General features: G+C 36.8%; 1 protein-coding gene across 1 annotated transcript in view; it reads right to left on the reverse strand.

Moving 5' to 3' along the window:
• RAD51C (RAD51 paralog C) overlaps window positions 1-13,818 on the reverse strand; it is an 89,607-nt gene that overhangs the window by 832 nt on the left and 74,957 nt on the right. The window lies entirely within an intron of this gene.

Consider the following 13,818-nt stretch of genomic DNA (forward strand, 5'->3'; position numbering starts at 1 on the left):
ATAAATAAAATCTTTAAAATAAAATAAAATCTCCCTTTATAGTCCTTAGGGAAATGAGAAGAAACTCAGTTTCATGGTTTGGTTTTAACCTATGTAAGAATATAAAGATATACTAATTAGTTAATGTAGTATTTAATGGACTTTTCCATTTAATGTTTAATTAGTTGGTGAATAAGAGTATTTGTAAGGCCTCCTGCTGAGAAAATGCTTTCATATTTCATCTCCAAAATATTTTAACTTCAATACATTTTTACAGAACTAAACTAGAAGCTGATATCACTTGTCCTATTTCTCCTTCCTTTCCCTGATAGTCAAAAACAGTTTTACTTTTTAGTATTATATGTTGAATATAAACTGATATTTTAATATATAACATGGTGTTCTGATTCTGAAGGACAAGCTTTACTTTGAGCCATTTTTTAATGCATTATGCAAAAGAATAATGATTTTACAATGATAATGATTCCAAAACTATGTTACAGCATATGGGCGCCTGGGTGGCTCAGTTGGTTAGGCGACTGCCTTCGGCTCAGGTCATGATCCTGGAGTCCCTGGATCAAGTCCCGCATCGGGCTCCCTGCTCGGCGGGGAGTCTGCTTCTCCCTCTGACCCTCCCCACTACTCTCATGTGCTCTCTCTCATTCTCTCTCTCTCAAATAAATAAATAAAATCTTTAAAAAAAAAAAAAACTATGTTACAGCATATGGACCCACGGAATTGTAATCCATGACACTTCTAGAATACAAGTGATCACTGCTTTCTGTTAATTTATAATCCACTGCTTATTAATGACTAGTTTGTACTTCACTGGCTTCTAGAAGATCATGTACTGAATATATGACCTGAATACAGACTGCAAACTGAGCAAAAGTATTTCTTTTTAATTAAAAAAAAAAAATTTTAGGGGCGCCTGGGTGGCTTAGTCGTTAAGCCTCTGCCTTCAGCTCAGGTCATGATCCCAGGGTCCTGGGATCGAGCCTCGCATCGGGCTCCCTGCTCAGCAGGAAGCCTGATTCTCCCTCTCCCACTCCCTCTCCCCCTGCTTGTGTTCCTTCTCTCGATATCTCTCTGTCAAATAAATAAATAAAATCTTAAAAAAAATTTTTTTAGCGGCGCCTGGGTGGCTCAGTCATTAAGCAGCTGCCTTCCGCTCCAGTCATGATCCCAGGGTCCTGGGACTGAGCCCCACCGTCGGGCTCCCTGCTCTGCTGGAAGCCTGCTTCTCCCTCTCCCACTCCCCCTGCTTGTGTTCCCTCTCTCGCTGTCTCTCTCTTCAAATAAATAAATAAAATCTTTTAAAAAATAATTTAAAAAAAATTTTTAAAGATTTCTTTCCAAAAGAAATACTATATTGAGTGGATGACTACAACATTAGGCATTAAAACTATTTTTATTTATATAAAACTATATAAATAGGTACCCTTTGCTACTTCAATAATTAATATTGAAATTAAAAGATCTAAAAAGACTGCAGGATTAGTCAAGTACAAAATGGGAAAAAATATCTCCAGGCACCTTAGTGAGTGAATAGTGATACGTCTGTTTGCCATGAACTAGAAACTATACACTAAGTTATATTTTTAATAAACAGCACTAATTTTTAGTCTTTTCTTCCATTAGAAGCAAGAGTTCAGGAAAATATTAAATGCATAAAATTTTTTTAAAGATTTTATTTTATTTGACAGAGAGCACTCAAAGAGGGAGTGGCAGACAGAGGGAGAAGCAGGCTTCCCGCTGAGCAGGGAGCCCAAGACAGGACTCGATCCCAGGACCCTGGGATCATGACCTGAGCCAAAAGCAGACACTTAACCAACTGAGCCACACAGGTGCCCTAAATGCAAAAATTTAGACTGCCCTTTATTTATAGGTAAAACCTTAGCAAGATGGACATTTTAGGTAGAAGATGAAATAAAAGTCCAACTACCCTCTCTCCCTCAAAAGGGAGGTTATAGTTAGCCAGGAAAGTAGATGTCCTATGAAGAAGAAATAGCACCTACAAAGGCAGACAGGCAAGAAATAACATGATATCTTTAGAGAAATGCAGTGAATTCAATTGTGCTAGAAAATCCAATGAAGCTAGAGAGACTAATGCTTGGGAGGCTACTAAAGTAATCAAGGCAAGAAGTGATAAGAACCTGAACTAAGGGGCATCTGGGTGGCTCAGTCGGTTAAGCGTCGGACTCTTGATTTCAGCTTAGGTCATGATCTCGGGATCGTGAGATCGAGCCCATTTTGTGCATGAAGCCTGCTTAAGATTCTCCCTCTCCCTCTGCCCCTCCCCAGGCTCTTTCTCTCTCTCTCTCTCTCTCTCTCAAAAAAAAAAAAAAATAGAGCCTGAACCAAGCAACAGCTGCTGTCAAAATTCAAGAAACTGAATTGTTATCTTCACTGAGATTCTTCCCTATAGAAATATGTTTGTAACATAGCATGAAAATCACAAAATGAACTTCAAAGCTTTAACCTCTCAAGTCAGTCTGCCTGATTCATGTCCTAGTGACAACCCTAATGGTAGAAAATTGAGAAAGTTCTTTAAACTTTCTGTACCCTGGCTTTCACATTTGCAAAATGGGTTAATAATAGAACCTAATAGCAAATAAAACAGTGCTTGGACAAGCTCTCAATAAATGTAGAAACAACAACAGAAACAGGAGCGGCTTATAACTACTGCTAGTTCCACAATTATTTCAGGTGCAGACAATGCTGATTCTCTGCAGGTTTACATTGTTAACTAAGTCTTACAGAAAGATATTTAGATTTACCAATCCAAATTAGAGAATATCCTGGCAAAGAGCATTTATTAATTTTTTTTAAGATTTTTATTTATTTATTTGACAGAGACAGAGATAGCAAGAGCAGGAACACAAGCAGCGGGAGAGGGAAAGGGAGAAGCAGGCTTCCCGCCGAGCCAGGAGCCTGATGTGGGACTCGATCCCAGAACCCTGGGATCATGACCTGAGCCGAAGGCAAATGCTTAACGACTGAGCCGCTCAGGCGCCCCCGACAAAGAGCATTTAAATGAAAGTTCATATTAATCTGTTTTTTTTTTTAGATTTTATTTATTTATTTGAGAGAGAGAGAGAGAGTGAGAGAGAGAGCACAAGAGAGGGTAGGGTTAGAGGGAGAAGCAGACTCCCCGCCAAGCAGGGAGCCCGATGTGGGACTTGATCCCGGGACTCCGGGATCATGACCCGAGCCGAAGGCAGTCGCTTAACCAACTGAGCCACCCAGGCATCCTAATCTGTTTTAAAAGACTGAAAATTGTTTCTAAATGCACAGTTAACTTTCCATGACCTTGAAAAGTTGAAGATATTTTTATTCTTCTAACGGTATATACGAAGATTATGAATATGACAAAGCCAAGTAATAGGTGAGACTGTATTTATAAGCTGCCTTAAACCAAAGCTCTTTGAACTGATATTCACAATTGCCAGAAATCAAATCTCAAAACTTCAGAGGTCATTACTATTGCAAAATCAGTGATAGCTTAATTTAATGACTATCACTTCTCATATTTATGTAATAATTTGCTAGGTTCAATAAGAACATGTTCACAACATGATTCTTGCCCTCTAGAGTTTGGTCTAAGAAATAATTTTATGTATCACATACCTCAAACACAATTTTATAAATATATATTATATTATATATACATATCACCTTAAAAGCGTTACATTTTATTTTTTGGTTTTTTTAATGCAAAGGTGAATATTAGCCATACCACAATCTACTTCTCAAAAAACAGGCTTATTGGGGTGCCTGGGTGGCTCAGTTGTTAGATGTCTACTTTCGGGTCAGGTCATGATCCCAGGGTCCTGGGATCGAGCCCCGCGTAGGGCTCCCTGCTCAGTGGGAAGTCTGCTTCTCCCTCTCCCACTCCCCCTGCTTGTGTTCCCTCTCTCGCTATGTCTCTCTCTGTCAAATAAATGAATAGAATCTTTAAAAAAAAAAGTCTTATTAAAAAGCAATATTTTGTTTTAGTTTTTTAGATTCATAACGTAGAAAACTGTGAATAAGAAAGTATATATAAGGATCAAAGATCAAATGTTGTGTCTTGTAAGTAGGTCAAATACTTCAAATCCATACAAGAACTATAATGTTTTTGTGGGAATTTTATACATCATTATGGAATCAAGCCACCAGGAAAAAAATTATGTTTGATATTTCTAACCGGCAGACTGGTCTTTGATTCTTTTTCTTTGATGGCTTAAACTAAGATAAGAAGTAATGGCCTGGTCTTCCTCAGACCTATATACCAGAAGGTAAAGTCTTAAGTGAAAATACACACAAGGAATTAAGAATACTCTCAATCTTTTAACTAGTTCATTACTCTCTATACAGTATTATTCTTCAAACTTGTCATGTGAACAATATTCTCAAAGAATTTACATGAAAACTCTTTTAAGTACCTGAAAATATTCATTTACAAAGTTGTGGAGTGTTAATAATGAGAACTGTAAACATATTTCTGCAGCTAGATGAAAATGTTAACAAACATACCAAAAATAACATAAAATATGAAGCCAAGCTCCTCTGCCATTCAGAGGAGAGAAAAAGAAAATAATAACAAAGAGAAAGAAGGGAATGAGAATAGGCCTATAAAAATCTGGAAAGGAAACAATCTGGTAGATTGAGCAGAGAAAAAGTTGACGATTCGTTCATTTATTCAACAAATAACTGCCTACTATGGGCCAGGGCTGAATACACAAAGAGCAACAAAATGCCCTCAGTCTGAAGAAGACACATTAAACAACTAATATATGCGCGCGCACGTGCGTACGTGTGTGTGTATGATTAAATTGTGGTAAATGGGTATAAAGAAAAAGTAAAGGATGCTATGAAAACCAAAAGTAAGATTTAATTTAGACCACAGGTAAGTAAACAGCTCTATGAAGAAGAGATACTTTAAATCTAATGGTTGAGTTGGGTAGCTGGGAGTGAAGGGGAAAAGTTGTTTGGACAAAAAACCGCAGAAGTACAGAGGCCCTTAGGACAGAGGATGGCTGATTCTGGGAAGTAAATGAAGACCACTGTGATCGAAACATAGTAACTGAGCACAAGCAGAGGTGGGTCAAGATGAAGCCAGACAATTGCTGTATGGAAAACTGATCGAAGGGAGGGACATACGGAAGGAGAAATAGCAGTTTAGAGTAATGTTACTGCCAGCTAAGTAAGAGCTGATGAAATCTTGGACCAGGCCTGTGGAAATGGAGACAAAAAGAAACGGGTATTTTGCTTTCATTTAGAAGTGGAATTAAAAGACCTTTAAACAAAATAATTAAAATGTCCTGCCATCTTCCTTCTCTACTGTGGTATGAAGAATTACTAAAATGGTCCCCCAAAGATTCCCCACTCTAACCACTCTAAAATCTGTGGATACTAATGAAATATCACTCCTGTGATTGTGTTATATTAACCACATGAGTCCTTAAAAGCAGAGAGCATTCTCTGGCTGGCAGCAAGAGAAGCCAGAGAAATTTGAAGCATGAGAAGGACTTGATGTGCCATTAATGGTTTGAAGATGAAGCGGGGGGACGCCTGGGTGGCTCAGTTGGATGGGCATCTGCCTTCAGCTAAAGTCATGATCCCAGGGTCCTGGGATCAGTCCCACATTGGGCTCCTTGCTCAGCGGGGAGTCTGCTTCTCCCTCTGCCTTCCACTCTCCCTGCTTGTGTTCGTGCTCTCTCTGACAAATAAATAAATAAAATCTAAATAATAAACCAAAAAAAAAAAAAAAAAGATGAAGATGGCCATGTGAGAAGGAATATGGACGGCTTCTAGGAATAATAATCAGCCCCCAACCTGACAGCTAGCAAGGAAATAAGGACCTCAGATCTTTTAAAAGAATCTAGATTCTGTTAACAACCTGTATAGGCTTGGGAAGTGGAGTCTTCCCCTGAGCCTCCAGATAAGTCCAGTCTGGCCAACACTCTGGTCTTAACTTGAGACCTTAAGCAGAGAACCCAGCTGAACATTCCTGGACTTCTGACCTGCGGAACTGTAAGATAATAATGGGTGTTGTTTTGAGCCACTAAATTCTGGTAACACACTACACAACAACAGAAAACTAATAGAAAACTATCACCCTGTATACTCTGTGAGGAGAAGTTAACAATTTGATCATTGAAATCTGAATCAGATTATTCTCTTGTCATGAAAGAAATATAGGAAAAGTAAGTTCAGCTTGCTATTCCTCCAAAGACTAAATAAAGATGTATTTGGTGATTGGAGAGCCCATTTAAATATGACTTTGAAATTAAATGTCAGATATGTGTTAAAGAATTAAAGTTTTTGTTATTAAGTCTAAACCTGTGCCATTTGATATAGCAGCCACTAGCCTCATGTGGCTACTAAATATTTGAAGTGTTATATTCCAAAGTGAGATGTACTATAAGTGTAAAAAAAGATACACAGGATTTTGAAAACTTGGTATAAAAATTTTAAATAACTTAATAATATTTTAATATTAATTACATGTTTAAATGATAATATATTTCCATATATAATATTTAGATATATTGGGTTAAATTATTAAAACTAAATTCACCTCTTTTCAATTTAAAATGTGGTTAACAGAAAATTTTCAATTATATATGTGGTTCAGTTATACTCCTCCTATTGGAAAGCATTGACCTAGACTTTTAGGCAAGTGTCCTCTTCAAATAGCGAGAACATAGACAAACCAACCTCTCATACAATGAGGCTGGACAAAGTAATTTGGCAATATCTAACAAAGTAAAAGCATACATAACTTCAATCTGACAATTCAACTTTTAGGTATATACCCAAGAAAATCTATGAATATGCACAAGGAGACATATCCAAACTGTACAATTATTTGTAGAGCAGAAAATGCCAGCTTCTCCACCAATGTTTTATGTTCTTTTTTCCATAATGTACAGTTGTTCTCAGTCCTGTTTGCTGTGAAATATGGACCACAGGTGGTGCCAACATGACGTGCATTCTAGTCAATGAAAAGTGAAAAGAATATTTGCCCCTTCTAAAGACTGGCTGCTAAAAACCTCCAAACCATTCTCCCTTCTTATGTTTGATGGATGGATGTTGATCCCTAAAGCAACCTTGGAAACCCCCTGTTGAAAGTCACATACCCTCTATTAGCCTAGATCCCTAAAGCACTCTATAGAACACAGCCCTTTCTTCACTGAAAGTTACTCTGTGAGCAAGAAATGAACACTATGTCAAGCTTTTGAGATTTCAGGATTTACCCATTAGAGCAGCTAGTATTAACTAATATAGTGTATAGTATACAAAAATTAGAAACAACTAGGGGCACCTGGGTGGCTCAGTTGGTTAAGCCACTGCCTTCGGCTCAGGTCATGATCCTGGAGTCCCGGGATCGAGTCCCGCATCGGGCTCCCTGCTCAGCAGGGAGTCTGCTTCTCCCTCTGACCCTCCCCCCTCTCATGTGCTTTCTCTCTCTCAAATAAATAAATAAAATCTTTAAAAAAAAAAAAAAGAAACAACCCAAATGTCTGTCAATAGATTGGATAAATAAGTCACAGTACAATAGGACAATGGAATGCTATATAGTACTTAAATAGGAAAAAAAACCAAACCCTAGATCTCTATATATCAACATGAAATTTTTTCAAGATAGCTAGTTACAAAACCAAAAACAAATTAAAAAGCCCACCATATATTGAGACCATACAAATGCACATGTAGTAAAAATATAAAAATATATAGAATGGGAGGATACATTCCAAGAATTCCCAGATTACCTCTGGAAAAAAGGGAATGAATGGGTTCAGAGAAGAGAGTGAAAACAGAGTCTCCAATTCCATATGAAATGTTTTATTTCCTTAAAATAATCCTAATTATGATTATTTATTGAAACTGGATGATGCATATATGGATATTTTCCTTTATTATTCTATTTTGTAAATGTTTAAATTATTTCATAATACCAAAAATCTTTTCCTTATACATACCTGCTTAGACTGTAAACTAGTAAAACCTTGTTAGAGGACATTTTAAAACTATGTATCAAGAGCCTTAAATATGTAAATATCTTTTTTCTTTTAAGAGTTATTTATTTATCTGACAGAGAGAGACACAGCGAAGAGAGGGAACACAAGCAGGGGGAGTGAGAGAGAGAGAGAAACAGGCTTCCTTCTGAGTAGGGAGCCCAATGTGGGGCTCCATCCCAGGACCCTGAGATCATGACCTGAGCCGAAGGCAGACGCTTATCGACTGAGCCATCCAGGTGCCCCAAATATGTAAATATCTTTTAACATAGTCCCAACACTAGAAATATTCTCTAAGGAAATTAAAGTTTGTTCAAATTATGAACATCCACTATTCTCAGAGTAACCAAAAATTGGTAACACTTAAAATGTCCAACAGAATTGTGATTAAATTACTGAGCATTCACTTTAAAATTACATAGGATATAATGGGAGATGGAATGAGATGTCTGGAGGTAAGGATGAAAAAGATTGGCTATTGATCATTGCTAAGACTGGGAGATAAATGCACTATTTTATTTTTTATATACTTTAAATTTTCTATCATAAAAAGTTTCAACATATCAAAATTTACTAAATTTTTTAAATTTTTGTATTAAGTTTTTTTAAAAGCAGTTTAAAATATTAAGAACTAGGAGTGCCTGGGTGGCTCAGGTCATGATCCCAGGCTCCTGGAATAGAGCCCCACATCAGGCTCTTTGCTCAGCAGAAGCCTGCTTCTCCCTCTCCGTCTCTGCCGCTCCCCCTGCTTGTACTCGCTCGCTCTCTCTCTGTCAAATAAATAAATAAAATCTTAAAAAATAATAATAAAATAGTAAGAACTATATGTATTAATTTTGGAACTATATTTTTTTAAAATCTCAACTCATTCATTAGATCAGCAAATATTTTTTGTGTGTCCTTTATGTACCTCTCATTATTAACTTAGGAACATGATGGCAAATGTGTAGCTAATACTCTAATGCAATAGCCTCCAAACAACTGCTCAGGCACCCTACCAAAATATTTGGAGAACCATGCATACATACACACACACAAACACACACACGTATGTATGTATATGTATGCAGGTATTTGTAAATTACATACATACACACTCATGCATACACACCTGCACATTTGTACATACACAACTCTTACCAGTAATATTTCCTTTTTTTTTTTTTAAAGTCAGCTCCAAGTCCAACATGGGGCTTGAACTCATGACCCTGAGATTAAGTCACATGCTCTACTGAATAAGCCAGCCAGGCACCCCTCATCAGTAGTATTTCAGTATTTCTTTGAGTAACCTGTATTTCATTATTTCACATAATCTACTTAATCCATTTTTGTTGAATTCTAACCAGATAGGATTGTATTATCTTTTTTAAAAAATCTAATGTAGGAGTGGGGAAAAATAATTTAAAAATAAAAAAATAATAAATCTAATGTAACTAAGTATGGGGGAAGCATAGGCTCTCAAGTTTTGTTGTTTCTTATGCTTATAAATGTTATATTCAACCCATGATTTCTTTACAGGAATTTTTAAAGCCAAATATCCATTTTGTGAGGATTAATTTTGTTAAGACCAGGAAATAAAATCAATAAATCCATTAGTGCAGGTAAACTGCAATACTTCATAATGTTCTGAAAATTGGAAGGAGGGTACCACTGTTGACTCTTCTAACCTGTGAAACTTGCATTTCATCAGTACACCTCATTTACCACACTTGACATGAAATCAGTTGTCATACAGAACTGCCAATCTCAATCAATACATCAAATATTAATAGCACCTAATTTCATATTCTGTATACAATTTCATATTTTGTATATTTTGTATGCAAATAGATTTTAATATTTTCTTCTTTCGCCCAATGGATTATTTTGGGGATACCTCTGAAGACTACTACTCTAGTAAAAGATATATATTTGTTGACAAAAAAAATAATGAATCAAAACAAGTGCTACAAGAGGAATGAATAATATCACTGGGTTTCTAGAGGGGCACATGGAAGAGACACTTAACTCATGACTGTGGGTATGGCGAACAAAGTGTTAAATGGAGACCTCACCAGTGGGTAAGAGATTGGACTGGGCAGACTGGGGGGGGGGGTGAGGAAGCATGGTATTCCAAGCAGAAGGAATAGTGTGTTATATGCAAAGGTACAGAGGTAAGAGCAAACACAGCACATTCAAACTAGTATATTAGTAGTCTCAAGTAGCTAAAGTGTAGTTTCTAGAGCTGTAGAGGTAGGATGGAATAGGTGTTCAGTGATTCAGAGATGAGGCTGAAGGGGTAAGATTATAAAGCCTTCTTTGGATTTTATTTGAAGGACAATGGAGAGATAAGTGATGAAGGTATATAGTAAAGAATTTGGCCTTGCCCAAAGAGAGGTCTAGCCTTTGTCCCTGGCTCCTGGGAGGTAACCTCTAAACCCTGGAATTTCTGGAGTAATAGGAGTGTTAAATATAGTGAGACCCTTGGACCACGTGCTATCAGCCTGACCGCCAGTTCAACCAATCAATCAATAAGTCTCAATAAAAACTCTGGACACTGAAGCTCAGGTGAGCTTCTTGGGCTGGAATACTGTGTGTATTACCACACAACAATTCTGGGGAGGGGAGCATTGTCTTCAATGCTAAAGACAATGAAAGTTTCACATCTGAAACTCTCCTAGATTGTGCCCATGCATGTCTTCCTTTGGCTGGCTCAAATTTGTATCTTTTCCCTAAAATGAACAATATCCATTAGTATAATAGCCTTCAGGGAATTCCGTGAGTCTTTCTAGTAAATTATCAAATCTGGGGGTGGTTTTGAGAAACCCCTAAACTTACAGTTGATGTCAGAAGCGCGGGTGGTTTTGTGTGGACTCTTCCCTCTTTGTAGTTGGACCCTAACTCCTTGTACCTGGGGCCAGAAGTCTTGGACAGACTTGGTGGTCTGGAGGATTGTGCCTTTAACCTCGCAGTTTGGCTAACTCTGGGAAAAGAGTAAAAACGTTTAAGCAGTAGGTGACAATTAGACAATCTACATAATCTAGATTCTAGAGAAATCACTTTGGCTATACTGGGGAGACTGTATTAGAGAAGAGTAAGACTGGCAAAAGAGGACAATGACAGTGGGAATGGAGACGGACAGAGATATTTACAAGGCAAAATTGGATTGAATTAGAGGGGTCAGAGAAAGAGAAATCAGGAATGGACCCACCAGAAAGAGAATCAGGTTTTAGTTTTGCTTATTTTGGAGGAGACAGAGGGAATTGGAAGACTGATTTAGGTGCTGAACAGTTTGAGAAGCCTTTTAGATATTTAGGTAAAGCTGTTCCATTAGCAGTTAAAGCAGAGACGGAGCTAGAGTTGGGAACCATTAGCATAATAACAAATAACCAAAGTCATGGGAGAAATTGATATTGACTACAAACAAACAAGTCACCAGAGTTGAAAAGGCTAGGCTAAGGATGAAACATCAATATTAAAGGGACAGTTAGAGTACTAAAAATTCACAGAAAAGCAGCAGCCTAAGAGGCAGGAATAAAACCTGAAAACTATGGTTAACAATGAATGCTTGAATTTTTTCTTCTTTATGCTAATGAAAATTTTCTCCACTTTTTATAGCAAACATTTATTATTTCTTAATAAGAAAAAAGGGTGTAGTTTTAAATGCATAATATTTTTTTTAAAGATTTTATTTATTTATTTGAGAGAAGAGAATGAGAGACAGAGAGTACAAGAGGGAAGAGGGCAGAGGGAGAAGCAGACCCCCTGCCGAGCAGGGAGCCCGATGCGGGACTCGATCCCGGGACTCCAGGATCATGACCTGAGCCGAAGGCAGTCGCTTAACCAACTGAGCCACCCAGGCGCCCCTTAAATGCATAATATTTTAAAACTTGCATCCATCTATTTTTCTATTTATATATGTAAAAGTGAGACAAAGTTTAATCATTCTCTGACCTATCTCAAACTTATTAATGATTCACATAATTCAATATAACTGAATTATTAGTGTCTAAAACCAAAGATTTTCTTTTCCAAGCAATTTTAAAAGTGCCTCCCTCCCCTCATTACTATCTGGAACTACTTAACTTCACCAGGCTGCTGGAATATTTGTCTTCCCCTCAAGAAGACCAACCAAGACTAAATGAATAACTGAGGAAACAATTGCTCTAAAAATGTAATGACATAGAGCTCTAGTAAAGACTTCAGAGTATGTGTTTCTTCTGGATTAAAACAAATAGATTTATCCCCAGTACAGTGTAGACAAATAAAATACACAGTATTAACCCATGTAACCTATGCATGTAGCCTCATATTCACATTCTGCTCTAAGATCAGTTATAAACTTTTATTTGCAAATTATTTCAAAGCTATAAAATATCTCATTTCCACCTTTTCAAAGAGATTCTCTCATTAACCTCAGAAATCCTAATACTGTGTTACTAGAAAATATTTATATAATCTCTTGGGGGACATTTAAGCTTAAAGTAAAACAGATCCTTTATACTAGCAGCTGAAGGTTCTAAATCATTGGAATTTTTTATTGACAATAGATCAATTCAGTAAAACAGTTCTAAAATATTGCATGCATTTATTATTGATTCTTAATGTTTAATAAACTGAAAAAAAAAAGTTTAAATGGTCCTTAATTGGGGCACCTAGGAGGCTCAGTTGGTTAAGTGACTACCTTCGGCTCGGGTCATGATTCCAGGGTCTTGGGATTGAGCCCCGGTGTCGGGGTCCCTGATCAGCGGGAAGTCTGCTTCTCCCTCTCCCTCTGCCGTCCCTACCCCACCCTCAATGTGCTCTCTGGCTCTATCTCTGTCAAATAAATAAAGTATTTTAAAAACAATAATAATAAATAAATAAATGGTCCTTAAGAAGGTATTTATAGGGGGCGCCTGGGTGGCTCAGTTGGTTGGGCGACTGCCTTCGGCTCAGGTCATGATCCTGGAGTCCCTGGATCCAGTCCCGCATCGGGCTCCCTGCTCGGCAGGGAGTCTGCTTCTCCCTCTGACCCTCCCCCCTCTCATGTGCTCTCTCTCTCAAATAAATAAATAAAATCTTTAAAAAAAAAAAAAAAAAAGAAGGTATTTATAGTCCACAACAGAGGTCTTTCTCATCCAAGGAGATTTTTTCTGTTTTCAAATTGTTGTTCTCATTCTTTCAAAATGTTATGTGTTGTTTTTATCTAATAGAGAAATATCTAAGTACATATTTTCCATTTTGAATGCAAAATCTTCATCCCAAATACTACTCTGAAAAATTTTTAAGTTGCTAATTATAACTATATTTTGTCTATTTAAACCTTGATCCTTTACTTATCTAAGTAATTGCTTATCTCAAGTTAGTCCTGAGTTTACCAAAACAAAGAATGTTAAATATACCTGCTGTTCCTATTATAAAATTCTTGAGAAGCAAAATATTGAGAAAAACATTCACTATGTTTTAATTTTCAACCAGTGTATACATAAAACAGTAATCAGAAGATAAGCACCTTTATTTCTTTTCTTCAGAGAATGTTTGTTTAGCAGCTACATACTGTATATTTCTAAAATCCTGACAGAAAACACAGTACAGACTTATAAAACTGGTATTAAATGCAGTGTTATTTTCTTCTTACACTAGTCCCAATTATCAAATTGGTGAATATATAGTTCAGGTAGCCCTATTTAAGAATTTCAGCACCATTTGATAAGCATGACAGAGTTTTTAAAGTATATTACAAATTCCCAAAATAAAGACTGAGTGGTTATTTGAGAAAATATTTTTGGGGAAAAAAAATCACCTTCCCCAAATAAGCAATTTCAAGATATTTCTAATCAGAATTATTTCAAAGTATTTCCTAGGAAATTTG

Source organism: Mirounga angustirostris, unplaced genomic scaffold (genome assembly GCF_029215605.1).
Source record: "Mirounga angustirostris isolate CCGP_5_RB_7025 unplaced genomic scaffold, mMirAng1.0.hap1 SCAF_17, whole genome shotgun sequence".
Lineage (NCBI taxonomy): Eukaryota > Metazoa > Chordata > Mammalia > Carnivora > Phocidae > Mirounga > Mirounga angustirostris.